Here is a 23356-nt window from a genome sequence, read left to right as displayed (position 1 = left end):
AAAGGAGGTATCTGGTATAAATATAGAACCTCTGGCACCAAGTTGTCAGTAAACATATGAACCTGTGAAGACTCTGTCAGAAAGATAGACTGCTGTGCTGCTGAAAGCACTGCCACTCTGCTGGACTGCTGCCCTGCTATTGCTTTGCTGGGCTGATGCCTTGCTGGAATGGTGCCCTCCTACCTGAGTCAGAGAGATTAAACCTGCACCTGAACTCAGGACTCCCAGAGTGGCTTCAAGGGCTAGTCTAGTAGCATCCTCTTCAGAGCCACAGGGCAGGGTAATAACAGGCTCACAACCAACTGAACTAGCACCCACATCTAGCTGCAGCCAGCCCCAGAAATGAAGGGGGGTCCCTCAGATCCTGGACTTTTGGTGTGGCCTGGGAGAGGCTAAATTGAAGTTTTTGTGCTCTTCATAACCAAGAACGGGCCTATTAGTGCAGAATCATTGTCATTCAAACAGTTCACCAACATGAACTTCCATCAACCTGACTCTTTGTGCTACTGCATCGACTGCTGACAGGGAGCGCCACCATGAAGCTTTGGCCCTTCCACTTGCGATAACAATAGGATCTTTGTGCTACAGTGACATCCATCCACGATGTCAGACCTGCGCTTAGCGCTACATTGACAACCATTGGCAATGCTTCTCTGCTCCTCACATCCCCTACCACTGTGAATGGTACTCTTTGCACTGGACTGAAAAGGCAACTTTTCAGAGGGACTAACCTGGTTCCTTTGTCTAACCCATGCTTCATTGCGGTTTGCCTGAACTCATGACTTTCTCTTGGTCTTGTATGACCACATAGCTGTGAGTGGTGCTTTGGCCTTTTTGGTGGTATTTTCACTTAAATCTTTAAAAATTGCGTATCTCTGATTCTGCTGATTGGAATTTTATCATTTTAGTCTTGAGTCTAATACATATTGCTAAATATTTCTAAATTGGTGTGGGATTTTTCTTGTGTTGTGTTTCACTTTATTACTGTTTGGAGTGCTGCATAAATACTTCATACATTGCCTCTAAGGAAACCCTGACTGCTCTGTGCCAAGCTACCAAAGGGATGAGCAGAAGTTAAAATGGGTTTTGCTTGTGCCTCACCCTGACATGAAATGTGGTTGCTGCTTGAGTAGGGTTTCATCTCTCTCCACCAGTAACCTAATATCCTAGAGGAAGGTTTCTGGAAGTCTTTGAAGTGAGGAAGAAGATGATGAGCCAATGATTGTTATCATGAAGAGTAGATCAGAGGAAGTACAGATTGTCTATATTCAACCTGTTCTGAAACCTGAGGCAACCACAACCTCCATCTCAGTGACAGTTCACCTCAGTAAAAGGCAAATAAAACCTCTCAGCTGTACCTCAAAAATGTCTTCAAGCTGTGGCACAATAAGAAAGCTCTCCTCCAGAGTTTCTTTTAATTCTCCAGCTGCATAAGGAGCACACAGGTGAAAATTATGGTACTCTGGCTAATTGGCCCTTCTTAAAAATCAACACGCAATTATGTAGGAAGAATACCTCAAAAACATAGCGGCTGGGGAGAGAGAAAAATTTGTTGAACTGATTGGAGGTGGGGATGAGGAAGTAGAAGAGGATGTCAGTGTCATGCAAAGCAGCCCTGTGACTGTCACTCGTGGTGCCCAATGATCATCTAGAGGAACCTCAGAATGGTACAAGAGACAGTACTCTAAAGAGCCCAAGAAGGTTATCTATACAGTCACAACAACCAACTATCAAGGCTATGTTCACATAGGAGTCGCCATACCACCAAACACATGATAAAGTCCATTAATACAATGTTAACTAGCTCACATAGGACCACTTCACCTCCCACATTTTTCTGTTAAGGAAGGAGAAGAGTTTCTGAAATTTGTGGAAACACTGGTCCTCAATACGACTTTAGCGGCTGCTGGCAAAAGACCGGGGTGTTAGTAGTAATCCAACCTCTGTATTAAGAGTCACACTGTGAAGTGCACCAAAAACCTGCTGAAATTCTGAAACCGCCAGGACACTGGAGGACGAAAAGAGACAGTCCCACCACCAGCATCACCAAATCACAACAGTGGTTCTTCCATGGCGGTGCGAACCACGGCGGTCCTAACTCACATCACACAGAGAACCACACCATATTGGATAGCTTGAATACTCCACACCTGGCACACATCAACACACCCGACAGAATGCCAGAAGAGAACACTTCAGAATGTCAACTCAGGTGTCATACACTGCTAACCCACAGGAAACTGAAGTTAGGGACATATTGGACTTTGTACAACCCAGGAGGCAAATAGATATGTTCAATGTATCACCAGGTAAAGCCTTATCACATACCCAATCCTTTGCTTCCTAATAACCATACCCCATCATACAGACAGAGATCATCACTGATGCCCCCAGCCCCGGAACCTTTTACTTTCCAGGTCAGGTACCTGTAGGCTTGCCACTCAACTATGTCAGTCCTCAGAGACATGAACATTGGTCTGTAAAGTAACACACTGACAGCTATGTACAAGGCAGGTCACATACAACAGAAACCAATGTGACGGTAGAGGCCTTGGATTCCACATTATGGCATGTGTTGACACAAGTGGATACACACATGGTGCTATTTGTCCACCTCCAGCACCATACAGGTCTTCTTGGTGGAAAGGCACACTGCCATCCCACTGTCCTGACACTCTGGCCATATAAGTCACACTCCACAAACTCATGATAAAACTGTACCTGGTTTTATCCATGTCCACTTCTCATGTCTGCCTGCAACTCCCATCTGCCTGTGACACTGTCTGAGATTTCCAAATGAGGATGAGCCAAATAGAAACTCTGCTAATCTGTGATTGACAAAGATAAGGGATAGGACAGATTTGTACACATTCATCACCTTTGACCATTCATTAGTACAAGTGTGACTTTGCTTGTGCTTTTAAAAATCAGGACACTGTATACCTAACTGTCCTGTACACATTATCAATTAACAATCTGCATGCATATCTGAGCCATTGGCATTAGAGCAACCTAAGACCTCACATCACATATGGTGGTAAATAGGAGATGACATGCCAGGCATTATACAATACACCATGGACTCTCATTTGTAAAAACACATCACATACCTTTGGTCAGTTGAAGTACAGAGTGAAGAGATCTGCCCTGAAGTCTCCAGCTTCATGTTCATCATGCTCATCCTCACTTGGCAAATCTGCATTTCCACCCACAGAATTGGCAGGCTCACCCTCATACTCATATTAATGGTATCTGACATCTCAGGGCATGATTGTGGAGAATGCAGCAGTCACAAATAATTTAACATACCTTCTTGGGTGCATAGAGGAGGGCTCCTCCAGATTTGTCAAGTCTGCTAAATCTTGCCTTCGGGAGCCCAAAACTCTGATCCACGACATGCCTTGTTCTTCCATGGGACTCTTTAAAGCGGACTTCCCCTGGCATGGTTGGGTACCTCACTGGTGTCAACAACCAAGGATGGTTTGGATAGCCAGAGTACCCTGTAAGGAATAGGTACAACAACACAAACATATATCTTGGACATGCACGTTTGTGATAGTAGGAGAAAATCCTAATTTCAGACAGACGTGACATATATGACTTACCAACCAGCCAGGCACTCTCTATGTACAGTTGTGTCATCAGCAATGGGATATTGCCGTTCCACATGATGAAGTAATCACGGACTGATCCAAGATACTTTGCACATACCTGTGAAATGTACATGTCAGCCAAACACACCACTTGGACACTGATGAAGTGGTAGTATTTTCTGTTCCTATATACCTGTTTATTGGCACTGGAGGGGACCAGGGCTACATGGATGCCATCTAGGGCTACAACCACATATGGAATGTGTCCCAAAGGATAATACTCTGCCTTCACATAGGCCAAATCCTCACGTTGGGGAAAGATGATGTATCTGTCCAGGAGGTTTAACAATGCAGACAGTACAGCCTTCAAAACCAGACTGAACATGGGCTGAGACATTCCTGCAGTTAGGGACACAGTATTCTGAAAGGACCCAGTGGCTAGGAAGTAGAGCACTGACATTACTTGAATGATGGGAGGTGTTAGACCTGGCATCCTTGGTGCAGTCTCCCCTGTCTTTTTTGCCTCACTTCCTTTGTTTGACTGTGCGTTGGACTTTGTTTTTGCTGGTTTTGGTACTCTGGGCACTTTACCACTGCTGGACAGTACTATTGTGCAAGTGTTCTATGTGCACATTGCATGTATGATTGGCTTCTCCATGACTGGCATATTTGATTTACTAGTAAGTCCCTAGTAAAGTGCAATAGTGGTGCCCAGGGCCTGTAAATCAATTGCTACTAGTGGGCCTGCAGCACTGGTTGTGCCAGCTACATGAGCAGGCTTGAAAACATGGCTCAGAACTGCCACTACAGTGTCTGTGGGTACAGGTTTAAACTGCCAATTCGACCTGGCAAGTGTACCAACTTACTAGGCCCAAACCTTCCCTTATTTGTACATATAAGGCACCCCTAAGATAGGCCCTAGGTAGCCCCATGGGCAAGAGAGCAGTGTATGTTAAAGGTGGGAAATGTACTGACATGTTTTACACATTCTAACAGTGAAATACTGCTAAATTCAGTTTTCACTGCTGCAAGGCCCATCTCTCTCATACGTTAACATGGGGGCTGCCTTTAAATATATTTTAAGTGCAGCCTCCCTTTTGGAGCAGATAGGGATTTAGCGTTTGGGGTCTCTGAACTGACAATTTAAAAATACATCTTTTGGTAAAGTTCGTATTAGATTGTCAGTTTGAAAATGCCACTTTTAGAAAGAAAGGCATTTACTTGCTTAAACCATTCTGTGACTCTGCCTGTTTGTGTATTCCCTGTCTCGGTCAGACTGACAGTTTTTGAACCTCCACTAGACAGTGACACAAAGGGAGCTAGGGTGTATCTTGCATATCCTGATGGGACATCTGGGCTACAGTGGAGGGAGGAGTTGTCACTTCAACCTAAATGGGCTCTGCCTGCCCTCACACAATGCAGTCTCCAACTCCCTGGTGTGTATCTGGGGCAGGCCTGGGCAAGGCAGAATCTTGTGAACAACAAAGTGTTTCCTTTGAAGTTTTTCTACTTCAAAGGAAGAAGGGGTATAAGTAGTGGACCCAAACCCCCAAATTTTTAGATTACTTCTGGAACCAAGAGGAACCTCTGCGAAGGAGAAGAGCTGGAGGAGGAGTACTGCAACTTTGCCTGTGACTGTGCTTTGCTGGGTTGGCCTGTGGTTGCTGCTTCTGCCTTAAGAGGACAAAGACTGGACTTTGTGGTACATTCCTGCTTGTGAAGCATCTCTAAGGGCTTGGACTGAGCTTACCTCCTGTTTTGAAGTCTCAGGGCCATCAAAAACTTCCTCTGTGAGCACTCAGACTCTCTGTTGAGACTCCTGCTCTGTCAAGTGGTGCCCTATACTGTCCCTGGGCCCTTGAAAGGTGAAGCTGGTTGAACAAGGACTGAAATCCACGCACAGGAAGCCGTACAGGGAAAACTTTGATGCTCTATCCAGTCCCTGGGCCCTTGAAAGGTGAAGCTGGTAGAACAAGGACTGAAATCCACGCACTACCTGCAACATGGCTGTAAAAATGATGTGTCTGTATTGCGGCTGGAGAAACAATGAAACACCTGCTTATGGCTGCTTAAAATGACGCAAACCTCACACAGCATGGTTTTCCATCACCGTGCGGCTAGATTTCACATGCATCAATGCTGGGCACCAAAATCAAGGTGAACCTGATGGAACTGAGGTATCCAGTCCAGAAATCGACACATTTCTCCCTTGTGGAAGAGAAAAACAACACATTGCTGACCTTTTCGATGCATGCTCGCCTGTGCTGCCTTATTTTTGACGCAGACAAGGTACTTTGTGTAGCAACAATGTTTTCATTGTTTTCTATGGAGTAAGAATCTATTATTTTAACAATTCAGAACTTTATTTGTGTATGTTGGATTTTTGTCATTCTGGTCTTGTTTTATTTACATAAATATTGCCTATTTTTCTAAACTGGTGTGGTGTCCATTTTGAAGTGTTTTCACTGCATTACTGTGTGTGTTGGTAAAAATACTTTACACATTGCCTTTGAGATAAGCCTGCTTGCTTGTGCCAAGCTACCAGGGGGTGAGCAGGGATTATCTTAAGTGAGTATCTCCCTTGCCCTGACTAGAGTGAAGCCCTATGCTTGGACAGAGTGCAAACTGACTGCCAACCAGGGACCCCATTTCTAACATTGTGATCAGCGGTGAGGATAGAACTTGTATTTGTACTTGATATACAGTGATTAAGTGTACACTACAGTTTTCAGTGCAGAACATTATGTGACCACATACTACTTGTTTTTGCTTTTTTCTCTTTTTGGGCTTTTTCTACTTCCATTTTTTTTGTAATTTTTAACTTCTCTTGGAAACTCTCTGAGCTACTTTTGGAACTTTGCATTTTTTGAGTACTCACCAACATGTCTGAATCTGAGGATGTGCCAGCTGTGGTTACAAAGTGAGTTGGAGAAAGTGGGGGAGTACACAGTGGCTCAACTGAAGCTGTTTTGTAAGGATCTTGCCTGCCCTATCAAGCGCTCCACCAGGAAGGAGGAGCTGCAAACGTCATTGAGGGCCTGGGTGGCAGCCAAGGAGGCTGGGGGGCACACAGAGGAGGAGGATGAGGGTGAGGATGTGCAGAGTGTTCAGAATATAGTAGATGTACCTGTTCTGCCTGGAGGAAGGGTCTCCAGGGCAGGTAGCAGTGTATCATCTAAGGGTCTGCCTCCTGAGGAGTTGCAGGAGAGACAGGCAGAGAAGGTGCACCAGTTTGAGTTAGGGAAGCTTCAGAAGGAGATGGAGAGAGGGGGTTGGCCACAGAGGAGAACAAAATTTTCCTGGCTCATGAGCTCAGTTTGAGAGAGCTGGATCAGAGGAGCCAGTCTAGCAGAGATGGTGGCAGCAGTACCTCAGTGCAGCCTGAGAGGAGGGTACACATTCCTAAAGGTCTGGTGAAGAATTACAAAAGGGAGGATAACATCTATCTGTATTTCAAGGGGGATGATTCTACTCTCCACATGAACATGGTCCCTGAAGCACATTGGGGGGCGGGTCTGTGGAAGCACTTTGAAGTAGAGGAGAGGGACACTTTGACATCCTTAGGGATCCTCAGGGAATTACTTACTCTATGATGAAGGACGCCCTACTCACAAGATATGGTCTCACTACTGAGCAGAACAAGGGCAAGTTTAGGTCCCAAAAAAAGAAGGAATCCCAAACCTGGTTAGAATGTGTTGACTCTTTTTGCAGGTCACTGGATGGTTGGTAAAGGCAGTAAGGTAACAACTTATGAGGGGCTGTAGAGTTTGATTCCTTGGGAGCATCTGTATGGTCTTTGTTTTCCAGAGCTGTGCCAGCACCTAATTGACAGCAAGCTGACTGACCCCAGGAAGCTTGCTCAGGAAGTGGACCGGTGGGAAAGCACCAGGGTCCAAAAGAGGTATGGGACAGACTCCACCAGGGGTGGGCAGGGTCCCTATCAGAAGAATTGGGGGGGATAAGGGTACCCAGGGGGAGTTCTCTAAAGGGCCCCAACCTAGTTCACACAGTAAGGATTACCAGCCCCCCAGTGAAAATAAATCATGGGTCTCTACAGGGAAACTTGCAGAGAGGGGATCCCACAAAGTGCCATGCATGTGATCAGGTGGGTCACCTGAGGGGGATCCTAAATGTCCCAAGAGAACACAGGCACTGACTGGTGCTCAGCCACAGGGTTTGGCCAGTGTAGCTCTTGGGGGGGAGTTGGTTCCAGGTGGGTAGGAGCCAGCTGAGATGTCCCTTGTCTCAATAGGGGACAGTGAGATGGTCCAGAGGACCCTCGTGTCTGAGAATACTAAGTGGTAAAGGCAGTGGGTAATCACCAATGGACAGAGGGTGGAGGCTCTGAGAGACACAGGAGCCAGTGAGACTACTGTGAGAAGTCACCTGGTATCTGAGAAGCAGGTAGTTCTCCATTCACTTCACCAAGTAGTTGTGGTAGATAACTCAGAGTGCGTGTACAGAGTAGTGGCGCAGGTTCCCTTTGAATAAGGGGCTGTCAGGTGCCTTGAGAGTAGCTGTGAGTCCAACCATGCCTGTAGATTGTCTGATTGACAATGACCTGGAGGATTTCCCTTGGAAGGAGGTGGAATATAGGTCTCAATTGGAGATGCTGGGTTTGCCTGGGTGGGTGTGTGCATCCTCCTGGTGAATTGCAGCCCTTCATGGTGATCAGAAGGCCCTGGAGCCTGAAAGAGTGGCCCAGGGCCCTGTCAAAAGGAGGAAGGGCAAGGGGCGCAGGGAGCCCACCCCAACAGTTCCCATGACCTGGCAGGAGGCTAAACATGAGGGGTATGCCGGAAAGCCTACAGAGGACCAGGTGGCTGAACTAAGGGAGGAGCCCGAGTGGCAGCATGAAGGGGGTCCCACCAGGGAAGCATTCTGTGAGGCACAGAAAACATGCCCTACTCTGGAGGGTTTGTGGCAGCAGGCTGAAGACCAGGCGTCTGGCAAGGAGTCTGGTTCACACTTGATTTATTGGGAGGATTAGCTCCTATATAGTGATCCTAAGGTTGCTGAGCCTGGGCAGCCTGTGCGCTGGTGGTACCCCAGTGCTTCAGAGCCTTCCTACTGGGTTTGGCTCATGATGTGCCTTTAGCTGGATATGTGGGGCAGGACAAGACCTTCAAATGGCTTGTCAACCACCTTTACTGCCTCCAAATGCGCAGGCACTCTGATGTGCACTGTAGGTCTTGCCAAACTTGTTGCAAGAGTGAGGGGAAACGTAAGGCTCCCCTCCAACCTTTTCCTAATGTCCACACTCCCCTTGAAAGGGTTAATATTGACAATGTGGGGCCTCTGGATCCCAAGATAGCCTTGTGCAACAAGTTCATCCTGGTCTTGGTGGACCATGCCACCATGTACCCAGAAGTCATTCATTTGAGATCAATCACTGCCCTTGGAGTGGGACGAGCATTGATGGAGGTCTTTACCCGCATGGGGTTGCCCAAGGAGGTGATATCTGAGAGGGGTACCAACTTCATATCTACATATATGAAGTCCCTATGGAAGGAGTGTTGGGTAACCTAGTAACCTACACGTTTACCACTGCTTACCATCCCCAAGACAACAGTCTGGTTGAGAGATTCAACTGCACCTTAAAGGGCATGATTATGGGCCTGTCAGAGCTCTTGAGGTATAAGTGGGACATCCTCTTGCCATGCCTTCTATTCGCCTACAGGGAGGTGCCACAGAAGGGTCTTGGATTTAGCCCTTTTGAGTTGTTGTATGGCCACCCTGTGAGGGGACCTTCGAGTCTGCTTAGGAAAGGCTTGGAGAAGGCCTCCGGTAAGCCCACCCAGGATGTATTCAGTTACATGCTGGCTTTTAGGAACCAGACTGCCCGCTTCAGGAAGCTTGCTCAAGGGAACCTAGAAACAAGACAGAAAGATATGAAGCTGTGGTATGATCAGAATGCCTGTATTGCTGAGTTTCATCCTGGCAAAAAAGTGTGGGAGATGGCCACGGTGGAACCTTGTTCTCTCCAAGATAAGTGGACTGGGCCTATTGAGTTGGTGATGAGCAAGAGTGATGTCACCTATCTGGTGAACTTACAGACTCCTCAGAACCCTTTGACGGTCTTACACGTGAACTGTCTCAAGCCTCACTTTGAGGAGAAAATTATGATGAACCTCCTACGAAGTGGCTGTAAAAATTATGTGCCACCCGCCTTATGGCTGAAATCAATGCACTGCTTGCATTGCGGCTGGGAAATCGACCCATCACCTGCTTCGTGGCTGGTGCCCCGTCTGGAAAATCGACGCATCGCTCCCTTGAGGGAGAGAAAAATTATACATCACTGACTTTTTTGATGCACGCTTGCCGTGCAGCCCTATTTTTTACGCAAACCAGCTACTTTGTGTAACAACGTTTCCATTGTTTTCTATGACATAAGAATCTATTATTTTAAAAATATATAACTTTACTTGTGTATGTTGGATTTCTGTCATTCTGGTCGTGTTTGACTTAGATGGAAAGTACCTTTTTAAAACTAGTGTGGTGTCCATTTTGTAGTGTTTTCACTGTATTACTTTGTGTGTTGGTACAAATACTTTACTCATTGCTTTTGGGATAAGCCTGACTGCTTGTGCCAAGCTACCAAGGGGGTGAGCAGGGGTTATCTTAACTGAGTATCTTCCTTGCCCTGACTAGAGTGAGGGTCTCTGCTTGGACAGAGTGCCAACTGACTGCCAACCAGAGACTCCATTTCTAACAGGAGGTATGCTATTGGGATTGCAAATGGCAGGCATCAGATCTGGCTCCAACTGGCGACATAGATCCATGATTGTATGCATATTCAGGCAGTAGATTTGTATTATGTGTCTCTCTTCTATGGTGTGCAGGTCTGCTAGTGGGAGGTACATTGGAGATTGTCTTCCTCTCCTCATGCCAGGGTAACTATTTGTGACAAAAATAGATTCAAGGAGAAGGATTCAATCTATACATCATGACTATATTCACATGCACATCACACATATCTCAATATGATGTCAGATTAAACATATGCAATTTGATTTACAGCACATAACTATGCAGTCTATGACAGTTTCCTTGAAACAGATCCCCTAAGCCCTCAGATGTACTTTACATGCATAAATATGTGACAGGCAGTAATAGACAGATCTACCTAGTTTACATGTGAGACATTTTTGTTGCACCTATACATTTACATTGAAAATAGGATGTTGACAATAGATTTTCACGACCATAACCAGCCATGCCTCTTTTACACAGTCTTTACAACTCACATGCTCATTGAGACTAATAGACTTGAAGGCAGCACTTAAAACGTGTTCTTAGAGACTAGTTAAAAGTAAATGACGTACCTTGCATTACTTCTCTATACATATAATTGCCTCAGAATGGCAGCTGCCTGACCTACTGTACTGGACATGAGGAAGTGGTCTAACTCCACTGGCGTACGTCGTCATTGTGGTAGGTGGTTACAACCATGGTGGGCATTGCCATTGAAACACATTAGTGCCTTTGGCAGACTTGGGCCAAATGCAATGTCTGCCAGCGGTGACGGTCCTGTACGTAGCAGATGTGATTGCCATCTTCTGTAGTATTCCTCACTTGACTCCTGAAACTGCTGCAGCAAGACCTCCATGACCTGAGCTGCTGTGGACTGCCTCTGGGAGCAATCATGCCACACCATGCAGATGATAGGGCCCCAGCCTTCACTCCAGAAGAGCTGGACAAGCTTGTGGATGAGGTCCTACCCCTTTATGAACAGCTATATGATGCACCAGAGAAGCAGGTGAGTCCAATGGTATACCAATGTGTGAAAGGTGGAGTTTATGATGGCATCATAAAATGTGCAGAACTGAAGGATTGAGTCATCATGTGTGGGTGTATGGATATGTATACATGCACATAGACAGATATACAGTACTGATACAGAGTAGATAGTGTGTGATCTATCTTCCTTAATCAATCAATCAATCAATCAAAACACTTATAAAGCGCACTACATACCCGTGAGGGTCTCAAGGCGCTCGGGAAAAACAGGGGGGTGCTGCTACTGCTCGAAGAGCCAGGTCTTGAGGTGTCCTGGATCTTTCTTAGGTCGGCCGGGCAGGGTATTCCAGGTCTTGGCGGCGAGGTAGGAAAAAGATCTGCCGCCGGAGGACTTGCGTCGGATGCGGGGGATGGAGGCGAGGGAGAGGTTGGAGGAGCAGAGTTGTCGGGTGGGGGTGTAGAAGCTGAGTCTGTTGTTAAGGTAGGCTGGTCCGGTGTTGTGGATTGCTTTGTGTGCGTGGGTGAGGAGCTTGAAGGTGATCCTCTTGTCGACGGGGAGCCAGTGCAGGTCTCTCAGGTGGGGGGTGATGTGGCTGTGGCGGGGTATGTTGAGGATGAGTCGGGCGGAGGCGTTTTGGATGCATTGGAGGCGTTGCAGGTGTTTGGACGGATGCCTGCATAGAGTACGTTGCCGTAGTCGAGCTTGCTGCTGACGAGGGCCTGTGTTACTGTTTTTCTTGTTTCAGTTGGGATCCATTTGTAGATCCTGTGAAGCATGCAGAGGGTGTTGTAGCAGGAGGAGGAGATGGCTTTGACCTGTTTTGACATGGAGAGGGATGAGTCGAGGGTAAAGCCAAGGTTGCGTGCGGGGTCAGTTGGTGTAGGTGGGGTTCCCAGCGAGGTTGGCCACCATGACTCGTCCCAGGCAGAGGGGGTGGGCCCAAGGATGAGGACCTCCGTTTTGTCCGAGTTCAGTTTCAGCCAGCTGCCTCTCATCCAGTCGGCGACAGCCTTCATGCCCTCGTGGAGGTTGGTTTTGGCGGTGTGTGGGTCCTTGGTGAGGGAGAGGATGAGTTCAGTGATCCACATCATATATTGTAGCATGTACATCAATAACGGTGTGAGAAACAATTGTAGAGCCATACCATGTTATGGTCAATCTTGTAGCCTAATTAAATGTTTCTAGTCAATACCTGGTACTGATCATGTATGTTGTATGGCTGACTCCACTTCACATATGGCCTGACTGCTGATGGTAATTTGGTAAGGAGTTTGAAATGTTAGGAAGGCTATGTTTGCTTACTTGCTATGACTGAATTTGTTTCACCACTTGTGTTGGGATGGTGCATGTGGACATAACCTTCTCCTCTTGTCCGTTTCATCCATGCAAGTCAACTCCCATCAAAAAAAGGGAATATGGTGTGCCATTGCCAAGCAAGTGCAGACCTTGGGGGTCCACAGCCAGCAGGGCACCCATTGTATGAAGCGGTGGGAGGACCTGAGACGCTGGGCCCAGAAGACTGCAGAGGCCCAGCTGGTTATGTCCTCCCAAAGAGGGAGGGGTGCCCATCGGACCTTGACCTCCTTATGGCCCGCATTTTGGCAGTGGCCTACCCTGAGTTGGATGGATATTTGAGGGCAGCACAGCAGCCACAAGGGGGTAAGTACTGACTAGACACATGTGCATCCCACTGCCAGTTCAGTGTATGATGTGTAAGTATTTAAGCTGTGGCAATGTGGTAAGTGCTAAGGGTAAAGGTTCTTCTAGGAACACCTAGATGTACAGTTTATAACACTGATACACATGTGTGGACATTCTATTGTGTATAGAGACATAAAACTCACCTTTGTTAACCCTATTGTTTAAAAGCATGTGGTGATACACATATGACAGTGTCATATGTGTACCACTATACTGCTCTATATATATACCCTGCTGGTTAATCCTTCCCACCTACTGATCCATACTCTAACTATCCTTTTGGTAAATTGTCCCGGTAATTGGCCTTTGTCCATTCCAATGCCCCTGGATCTAGCTCTTTGTGCTTCATAGGGTCTGACAGGTGAGAAACAAATTAAATATCCCTGAGTTGTGAAATAAATGTCAAGTACACGTGAGGGTATGATCTCTATCTGAGATTTCACGTGGCATACTTGCTACACTTACACAGAGGCGTGAGGAGGTGTCCCTATTGTTTAGTGTAGACTATACTTGGCACCTGTGATGTTTAGTCAGGATTGACATCTGACATGCTGAAATGCATGGGAGTTGAGGCTATTTGTACTATGTACATGTTATTGTGAAGATAAGTGGCTACTCTGCTATTCCTTTTGCCAATGTTTTGTGAGCATGCTACATAGGACAGGACATCTTCTATGTACTGCAATATACACTGTTGCTAGCCAACATTATGTGTACATTGGTAATTTCTGCCAGTTTTCAGCATTGTGATTCAACTTTGGCATACTTACATTTGGTATTCTGATTCTGTTTTGAAGAATTTTAGTATAGCAAACCTAGATTTGCATAGACTTAATTGTGTTGCAGGTGTTGTAGTTGACAATCACATGTCGGTGGAATGGTATATGTTATCAGTCAATTGGCTTGGCTCTAGGTGTATGTCTCAATCATGATCACCTCAAAAGTGGCCTATGTCAGTGTGACATTACTCTAAAGATGTAAGGTTACTTATGTCTGAAGTGAGGATAGTGATGCTGGTACTTAAATAATGTTATTTTGATGTTGCCACTCATCATGATGAGGTGAATTGTATGCGGCCTTCATGCCCATGACAGGTGTCCATTGTATCTAAGGTGTTGGTATGCTCCCTGGGGTTGTCTGTGGCTAATTCCTGTGTGCTAAGTAGGCCCTTATTAGTGTACATGACTTTGTTTTCTAGGTGAAAATGACTAACATGAGTAGGTCCATAAAGTCTTCATCAACCTTAGCAACAACACAATTGATACATGTGTTGCTGAAATGGGTTTGGAGTCTATGATACTCCACATTTGGATATGCCAAATGGAGCAGGTGCATCTGAGCTATTTTCCATTGTGAAGGTAATCAACACAGTGACATGTGATGTATGCGACTTCTAAGCAACATGCAGTCTTCTTATTGGCATTTGATGAGCTAACATTCATGGAACATGACATCTGGTAATGCACTGAGCACATGTAGATTTGGAGTTTGTGTAATGTGGAAATCAATGTTAACACTCATTCCCATTGCTGGTTTGTTGTTTGACAGTGATGATGTGTATATGGACCCATTTTCATGTTGTCAATTTGTCTTGTGCAGGATTTTTTTGTGTGGTAGCTGTACTGATGGGATGGCGATGTTGTTGTCTGATAGGTGGCTTATTTGGTGGGTCACATTGTTGTCATATAGGGTTGTGGAATGTATGTTGTTGTGACATGATGTTGGTTCAAAAGGTTTCTACCTGGAGGTGTATCACACATATATGTGATGTTAGGGTTGTGTACTGTGTGATGTTGGTGTATGAAAAGAATGTGAAAACCCTACATCTCTCTCTGTTTCTCAGCATCAGCATCGGCAGTTGAAGTAGACAGGGCACAGCCGAGTGGGGAAGCTGCTGGTCACGAGACCTGAAGTCATGATACCATTGACACAGAGGGACCCAGTGGCCCAGATAGTAAGGGGAATGCCACGGGGGGAGAGAGGATCCATGTCTTCACCTTCGGAATACTCCTCCAGTGGACACTCTCTGGTGGACCCATCTGGAATCACCCCAGCACCATCTCTGTCCGCCACCCCCTCTTACTACCAGCACCCTCCATGTAGCTCCCCACCCAGTTGTCCATGCCCACATACTCAAGATGCTGGGTGTCTCCTTTGCTGCAGGCACTTCTTCCCCATCCCCTGTTACCCTACGGCCCTCAGTGAGGTGGCTATTGACCTCCTGAGGTCCATCTCTGTTGGTCATTTGACTATTGCGAATGTCATCCAGGGACTGGCAACTCAGATCCAACAGAGTAATGTGTTCCTGGAGGGCATTCACGGTGCACTGGCTGACCTACAGAGATCTTTCTAGGCTCTAGCCTCCACACTGACAGCAGCCAGTGACCCTTTGTTTCCGATGCTCCTCTACCTTCCTCTTCCAAATCCCAAACCCCTTTTCCCAGACCCAGCCAAAGCGCACAAAAAGACAGGCATGCATCCACCTCAAAATCCAAGGGTAGCTCAGACAAACACAAGCACCACAAGACACACAACTGGCATGCACACAAGCAACATCCACCTGCAGACACAACAACAGCCACAACCTGCCCTGACATGCCCCATCACCCCAGCATCACAGACAGCACACCTGACACACCTGCAGACACACCAACATTCACAGAGCCAGCCAACACACCTATCCTACCCACAGACAGCACCACAACAGACCCTCATACATCCAACCCAGACACTCCTACATGGAGCACATTCACCATACCTGCAGTCACCACCCCTACAGACAAACATCCACCCATCATGGCATCTCCCAGCACCTCTACACCCCTCAGCCGAAGACACATAAACGTCCTCACTCACCTACCCAACAAACACCCACCACCCACAAGTATACCTCCCACAAACATGCACCCAAGACATGCACACCGACACCTCAGATAACCACTCCCTCTCCCTCTCCCTCCACACCGAAACCTTTTGCTATGACCGTCCCTGTATGTCAAAGAAATCTTTCCTCATGGATCTTGCTCTTTTTCCTACTCCTCTCCCCCCTGTGAAACCCCTAAACGGTCTGTTTCCCTCCCCAAATCCATCCCTTCCACCTCCAACACCTCCCATACCTCCCCTGCCAGTGCCCGTGCCCCTCCCCCACCAAGAAGTTTACCCCCCCAGGAAGACCCCACCCAAAGTCTAAACCTAACCCCCCCAAGCCAAATCCCAAACCCCCACCCTCCCAAGCTTAATATTAATTGCCACCCAGTTGTGGAGGACTTAACAACACACTATCACCTTTTGCAGAGTTTGCACTCATTTCAGTCATTTGTTCAAAGTCTAGATGCAGTTGAGACTCAATCAGCATGCTAAGAGAGTTCATGTAAAGCCCTTTTTTAGGGCGTGCCAACATGTTGAAACTACACCTAATACATGCTGCAATGCCTGTTTGAGCAGTATAGGGCTATCAATTATTATATATTACAAAAGAGAGGGTATGCAACTGCCAAAGCCATGATAATGGAGATCAACAAACAGAGGCTAATGGAATGCCTATTCCAAATACTACAGTTATATGACACAGGAAGTCAGGAAGTAGGACAGTACTGAGAGCAAGCAACCCTGCAGCAGCACCTGCTGCAGGAATAATTTAAAAAATTTGAAACAAACATATGTTGAGTGCAGACGTCTCCCAGCAACATTAGAAAACAAAGATAGTAACTATCATTGGTCATTGCATTCATTGCCCTAGGAGAGCTTACCTTATTTTTAAAGCACTTTGAGCTGGAGTTATATGCTGTTCAGCAGGAGTGCAGGGATCCCTTGTGATTGGTTCTATAGCTGAACTTTGTAGCCTGAAAAATGTAAAAAAAAAAAGACGGAAAGACAAGTTTAATATGGTTTTAAATAATGTAACATGTTGTTACAATCAATATTATGTAATCATTGCAATGTGGGACTTTAGAAAATAAACACTTGATTATAGTCTCAAGTAACTATAACTTGTGCTTCTTTGTAACTATAACTCGCACCTTCATTGTGCACTGCTAATACCACACATACTACAACACTCATGACATGTTCTACAGCATCATTGATGACATCACTGCAACATCTGAAATGACATCATTAATGAGTACACTGTGCATGGTATGGGTTCAAGTTAAAATTGGTGGATGGTGGTGTGGCTTACATCAGCTATTGTAAATAACCTTAAATGGACCTGTGCACAGCACAGAAAATAAGAGAAGACACATCCACTTTTTGGCTGGGACTGACTGGGTGGCGATAAAGGATGACAAAGACTAATTCAACCTTTGATTCAACTGTGGACTTTGAAATGAGTAATGGGAGCAGTCTGCAATAAAAGCCTCTATTTCATAAAAAGAACAAGAAGATTTCCGCCATCCCTAGCCTTTGTTTCATTCCCATGCTGGGATGCCAGTGAGGATTCTAAAGACTGTACCGCTTATACATATATTTATGATTGAAACTGATAAATTGCACTAATGAATACCGAGTGATGATTATTCATGTGATGAATGGGAGAGTATTCACAGGTAATCTAACCTTGATATGTCATGTCTATGTCATCATTCTGGATCATCAGTGTTTCCACATGTCACTGGGATTGTTACTTTATTTGACTTTCCACTATATAACCTAAGTCCATAATATCCAAGCTCTTCTGAGACCAATCACTCACTATGCCTAGACTAAGGGCCTTATTTAGAACTTGGCAGACAGGTTAGTCTGTCACAATGGTAACGGCTATCCCATCCTCTGAAATCTAAATCTCATAGAATAGAATGGGATTTAGATTTCGGCAGATGGGATTTTCGTCACAGTTGTGATGGAGTAACCCTTTCTCTGAGTTCTAAATCAGGCCCTAAGTCTCAGCAGCTAAGAGAAGGATCAAACTTATCTACTTCCATGGGAAAGAAAAGGACTCAAAGAAGCAGTTTACCCCTGTGGACTGGAGTGAGCTGCATGTATTAGAATAATACAGACTAATGGCTCAAGTGCCAAACTATAATTTTGTGGTTGAGGTCTGGGCATCTCACTTGATGGGCACAATTAAACTTGCTATCGTTTTGATGATCAGTCAGGTGCACAAAGCAAGCTGTCTGGTTGTTTGGGACAATAACAAGATTGTCTCTTAGTTTAAGGTACACCACTACGCCAGCCTATGGTCCTCCTTCTGACTTTTCATGCTCCTTGCTTACCTTGACTCTCCATTATTGTTATTTCATGTTATTATATCACAGGCCTTCTCTTCTGCAAGAAAGTTCCATGGCAGTCTTGCTCTGTGATAGTCAAGACAGACAATGACAGAACAATGCAGATGCACCATCCATTTGTATATAGTATCATTTCTCTTTTTTAATAAATATTTGTTTGACTTTGTGCGTCCTCCCTCTTCTGCATTTTTCCAGCCTAGGTAACACTTAACTAATTTGATAGTCTGGGGCTGCTAATGAGAAGACTGTTTGAGTTTAGTAATCAAACTGTCATCTTCCATCCAGGACAGATGCAAAATGTTCATGGACTCAATGAACAACTATCTCTCACCTTTTCCTGATTCCCCCTATCAATTCATTCTTGAAATCCTTAACCTTCTTTCCCCAAATTGTGCAATCTGTTGTGCTGTTAATTTCTCACACGTGTTGGGGCAGATGTGGTTAAGGCTATGCCAATTGTTACAGAAGGAGGTCACCAGAAATTCCAAACTTGACCACGCCTCCACTATTACCCAGGCAAGAAAGGGTAAACATAGTGCAGAAAATAAATTGCAGCAATGACTTGCCAAAGTTAGGGAGTGTGTATTTTTTCCACAGTCTATGCCTCATGGATTATAGAGAAGTAACCTGCCCCTGATTACTTGAGGAGTTAATGCTTACATCAAGAAATAGCTCTAGACTATGGGCCTGATTTAGAGTTTGGTGGACAGGTTACTTCATCACAAACATGACAGACATCCTGTCTGCCGTATTATGATGTCCATAGGATATATTGGCATCGTAATACTGCAAACGGGATATCAGTCATATTTGTGCTGGAGAAGCCCCATCCGCCAAACTCTAAATCAGGCCCAACGTTCTTAGTTGTTTTATCATGATGGTCTCTACCTTGGCTTTTCCACTTACTCTGTGTTTTCTTTGCCTGTGATTCAGAACGAACATCTGGGGCTCGTCCACCAATATCTTTCAGAATAAGAAGAACCTGTTTTTTCCTGCGAGGTCTTCCCATTAACGGTGGACTACCATTAGCATGGAGGCCCTTTAAAAAATCCTGCATTATGGTTTGGGGCTAATTGGTAGAATTAGAAGACATTATTTTTTTCTACTCAGGTAATTAAATAATTTCTAGGAATGGGAAGGAGAGATTGTTGTTTTGTCTCTACGTTGGAAGACACCATTAGTGGTCAATAGTTACAGAAGACAGGGCAAGTGCAGTAAGTATACAACTATTACTGATGAAGTGTGGGTGCTGCTCAGCTTGAGCAAGCCATTAAAGTGGAGAAGGATTTGGCAAAGTCATGGTCAGTTTTATAACATTGATTGTCCGGTGAAAAGATAATGGAAGGCATCCCATCTAACTTGTGCAACGAAAGCAAGAACAATGGGGATGGACACAGTTGAACAATTGCTTTGTTATTGCCCATGTATGGACTTAGCCTCTGCAGTGACTATTTTGGTGGGGATGCCAATGATTATACACTAACCAGTAAGGTAGTGTATTAGAAAAAAAAAAAAGACCCATACTGAAGAAAAAACAAGACAATTTATTAACATAAACATCTAAATTCTCACCTTCACCTCCTGTATCAGACTTCTCTCACTTCCCTAAACACTCAAACACTACTAAACTAATCTCCAAACTAGCTACTCTGTCTGCACATGTTCTTTCCAACCTCACCTCCCACAACAAAACAGGCCCATCCCTCTTTAAAGATGCCTCTCAATATCCATCCCCTTAAAATGTGCTGCTTGGTACTTATAATGGTTCTCTGTGGGGTCTCCTTGTCCTCCTCCAGGCAAGCAGCACTTGCTGAAAGAGGGTGCCTCTGGTTGGTGAGGGGGAGTGGTTGCTCTGAAGGGCCTTGACTCCCTGTGGTGTTGGTGATGACGTGTCTAGAAAGCCTCTGACTGGTGACCCGAGAAAGCTAAGGTGGTGGCAGCTTTCTTCTTCTCCTCAAGCATCACCAGCTAGTGTTACTCCACCATAATGACTTCCATGGTATGGAGGTGAAGCTGAGCAGTTACCTTACACTGAGGCCTAGCACTGCAACACTTGTTTGTATAGTCAGTCAGTAACACAAAACATTTGGGGCCAGACTTAAAAGGCCCTATCGCCACCGGTGCATCACTTTTTTTGAGGCCCTGCACTGTATTTACAAGGTGGCATTAAGCCACTTTTTGTGTCTTAACGATACCTTGTAAATATGGCCCCTTCACACGCAACACTTTGCGTGGAAGAGGCATGCAATGGGTTTTGGTGTGGGCGTGCCACAGCAACGCCCATTGCATTTTGATGCTGCCTCGGATTTACACGTTTTTGTAATCCTGAGGCAGCGCCAAAATCGTATGCCACCGCAGGGGTGGCATTACAGCGAAACAATGAGGAGAAATGCTTTCATTTAAGAAGGTGTTCCTTCCTGCACATAGACAATCTCCCCCTCAACACAGCCATCCATGCACTATGGCACAAGGGTGGCTGCATTGGCGCACTGCAGCACATTTAGCGCTGGCACAGGGGGAAACACAGGGGTGTGCGGTATTCTAGTAAATATGGCATATTCCTGCATTTTGGTGCACAATGCTGCCAAATTTTACGCAGCACAGCGCATCATCATTTTCTATTAAATCTGGCCCTTGGATCCCTATGGCAACTGCATTTTTTTAATGTGATTCTTTGTTATAGGGCTTCTACCCACCAGCACAGAATTCACATAATGCGGTACATGCCATGAATTATTCCATGACCACCACCATAATCAGTTTTTGTTTTTGGTGAAAATTGATGAAAAGTTCAAATAAATTGATAGTCCATCACACTCTTAATGTATTATTAAAATATGACTGAGCTGCAAAATATGCATATATATTGGTCACCACTGTGTAGTTTTCCGTGAGTCAGAGTTTCCGTAGGAAAAACACTTTTTGTGTTGCTAATAACTTCAGCACCGTTTAACGAATCCAAATGTAGAGTTTAAAAATGGAGCAATTTGATTGACCATGAGGGCTTATTTTCCCATCTGACTGTTCGCTCTCCTGGGATTCAAAGTCCTGCTGGAACAAATGATCTGATTCGCTGCCCCCAAACTTAAATACATAAAGGCCCTATGGCCATGCCTCTGGCGTGCACCTCTGAAGTCATTGAGTGGTGGGTGGTTGTCCCCTCTTGGGTAATTGAGAACAACTAACCACCCTTCACCGTGCACAGCCAAAGACCATGTATGTACATGATAGGTTGGGTGCTGGGCCTATCAGTAGGCCAGACATGGCCAGGGGTTGGAGTCAAAAATATTGTAATAAGATATTACTTTACATTAAAAAAACATAGAAATGCTCTGAAAAAAATCAAAGGTTAAACTAGCCTTACACATGAGTTTTAACATATGTAAGCAAAATATAAAACTTTACTAAAAAACATAGGTAAAGTGGGGTTATACATGAGCAAGGCTGAAAGATTTTAAAATTCTTGAAAAAGCACTACATTTGAAAAACAACAAAAAAATGTAACTTTCCATTTGTACATTTCTGACATAAGGAACTGGCAATTAAAAAAAATGTAAAAATAAAAATGTGATTGGATGAGCAGGCTGTTTCTCCCATTGATCGTTCTGCTCCTGTGGGACCGAGATTGGTCCTGCAGGAGTAAGCTCTCAGTTTGGCAGGCCACATCAGAAGAAATGTTGCAGCCACTAATATAGCATAAGGGGACTTGGTCCCCATCTATTGAAAATGTTTAACAAATACCATGTGAGAGAGTGTGTAGGATTACCCTGACCTCCTGGCTCTTGTGGGGCTTTGGGGTCCAAGAGGGACTCACTCCTGGGCTCAAACTTGCAAATAATTTGGGGTGGTCACCATGATCCCACTGGAGGCTCTCTAGGGTCCCTCAGGACTCTTGAGGGACCAAGAAAATAAAGTACAAAACAAAATGCAGGGTTGCAACCGCCCAGGGACTTCACCCAACCTCATGCTGCACTTGTCCATAGGCTGTTTGCCTCTGCCATATCTGAGTTAAAGAAAGAGTATATAGGTGTGGAATTGTGTTTTCCCATCAAGATAACTTGTAGGGTACTGTAGGTGGTAAGATGGTGTCTTTTGTGTGTCCATATGTGTCTGACATGTGAAAAGTATCGAACCATAGCCTCTACCATCACAATGGTTTCAGTTGTACGTAAACTACCTTGAATCCACCTGTTAGTGTGCTCCTACTTTGCAGACCAATGTGCATGTCTCTGTGGACTGACATAGGTGAGTGGCAAGCCTACAGGTATGTGACCAATGTAAGTGAAAGATCCCTAGACTGGGAGCATCGTCACTGATTTCTGTCTGTACCGTGGGGTATGAATATTAGGAAGCTAAGGTTTGTGTATGTGATAAGGTTTTACCAGGTGATACAAAGGACCAATCTGTTTGCCTCCTGGCTTGTGGAAAGACTTGCATGACCCTAACGTTTGTATCATGTGGTTTAGCAGTGTCTGACACCTTAGCAAAGATCCTGATGTTACTGTCAGCTATACTCTATGTGCTCCTTTCATGTCTACCAGTAAATATGTGTAGATGTTATATACAACTGATTTTGAACCTGTCCATGTTACAATCATAATGTAATGAGTCTCCTGCTGTTGCAGTCCACGTGTGATGTACATAACAAAGGTTGTAAAATACAGAGGGACGTATTGATAGTTGAGTTGGCATGCTGAACTGTTGTACGTGGTTGATGAATTACACATACGCAGAACCTGTGTTGAAGTATAATTGATTGTGAACAGTTAAACAATATGTATGACTAGTAAAATAAAAACACACAAAATAAACAGTGAAGGGCTCAGTCGTAGGGGCAGAAATCATGAGGGTAGCTGCTACACCATTAGGATACACATGTCCAGTGTCCTTGCACCATGGGAAAATGGAAATTGGTTTCAGAACAGTCAACAGGATGTATCTGTGGCACACAAGGGGAACAAGTCAGGAGAGGTTCACTTCCTGGCAGTGGGTTAGGTCTTGGCACGAGCTCCTCCCTGATGTCTGGGTGGACATCCACGTGTGCCAGGGTTCCTCTGCTACAGAGGGTGGGGTATATGAGGCATGTACTGTCC

The sequence above is a fragment of the Pleurodeles waltl genome, chromosome 2_2 (genome assembly GCF_031143425.1).
Source record: "Pleurodeles waltl isolate 20211129_DDA chromosome 2_2, aPleWal1.hap1.20221129, whole genome shotgun sequence".
In the NCBI taxonomy this organism is placed as follows: Eukaryota; Metazoa; Chordata; class Amphibia; order Caudata; family Salamandridae; genus Pleurodeles; species Pleurodeles waltl.
This window is presented reverse-complemented; position numbering follows the sequence as displayed.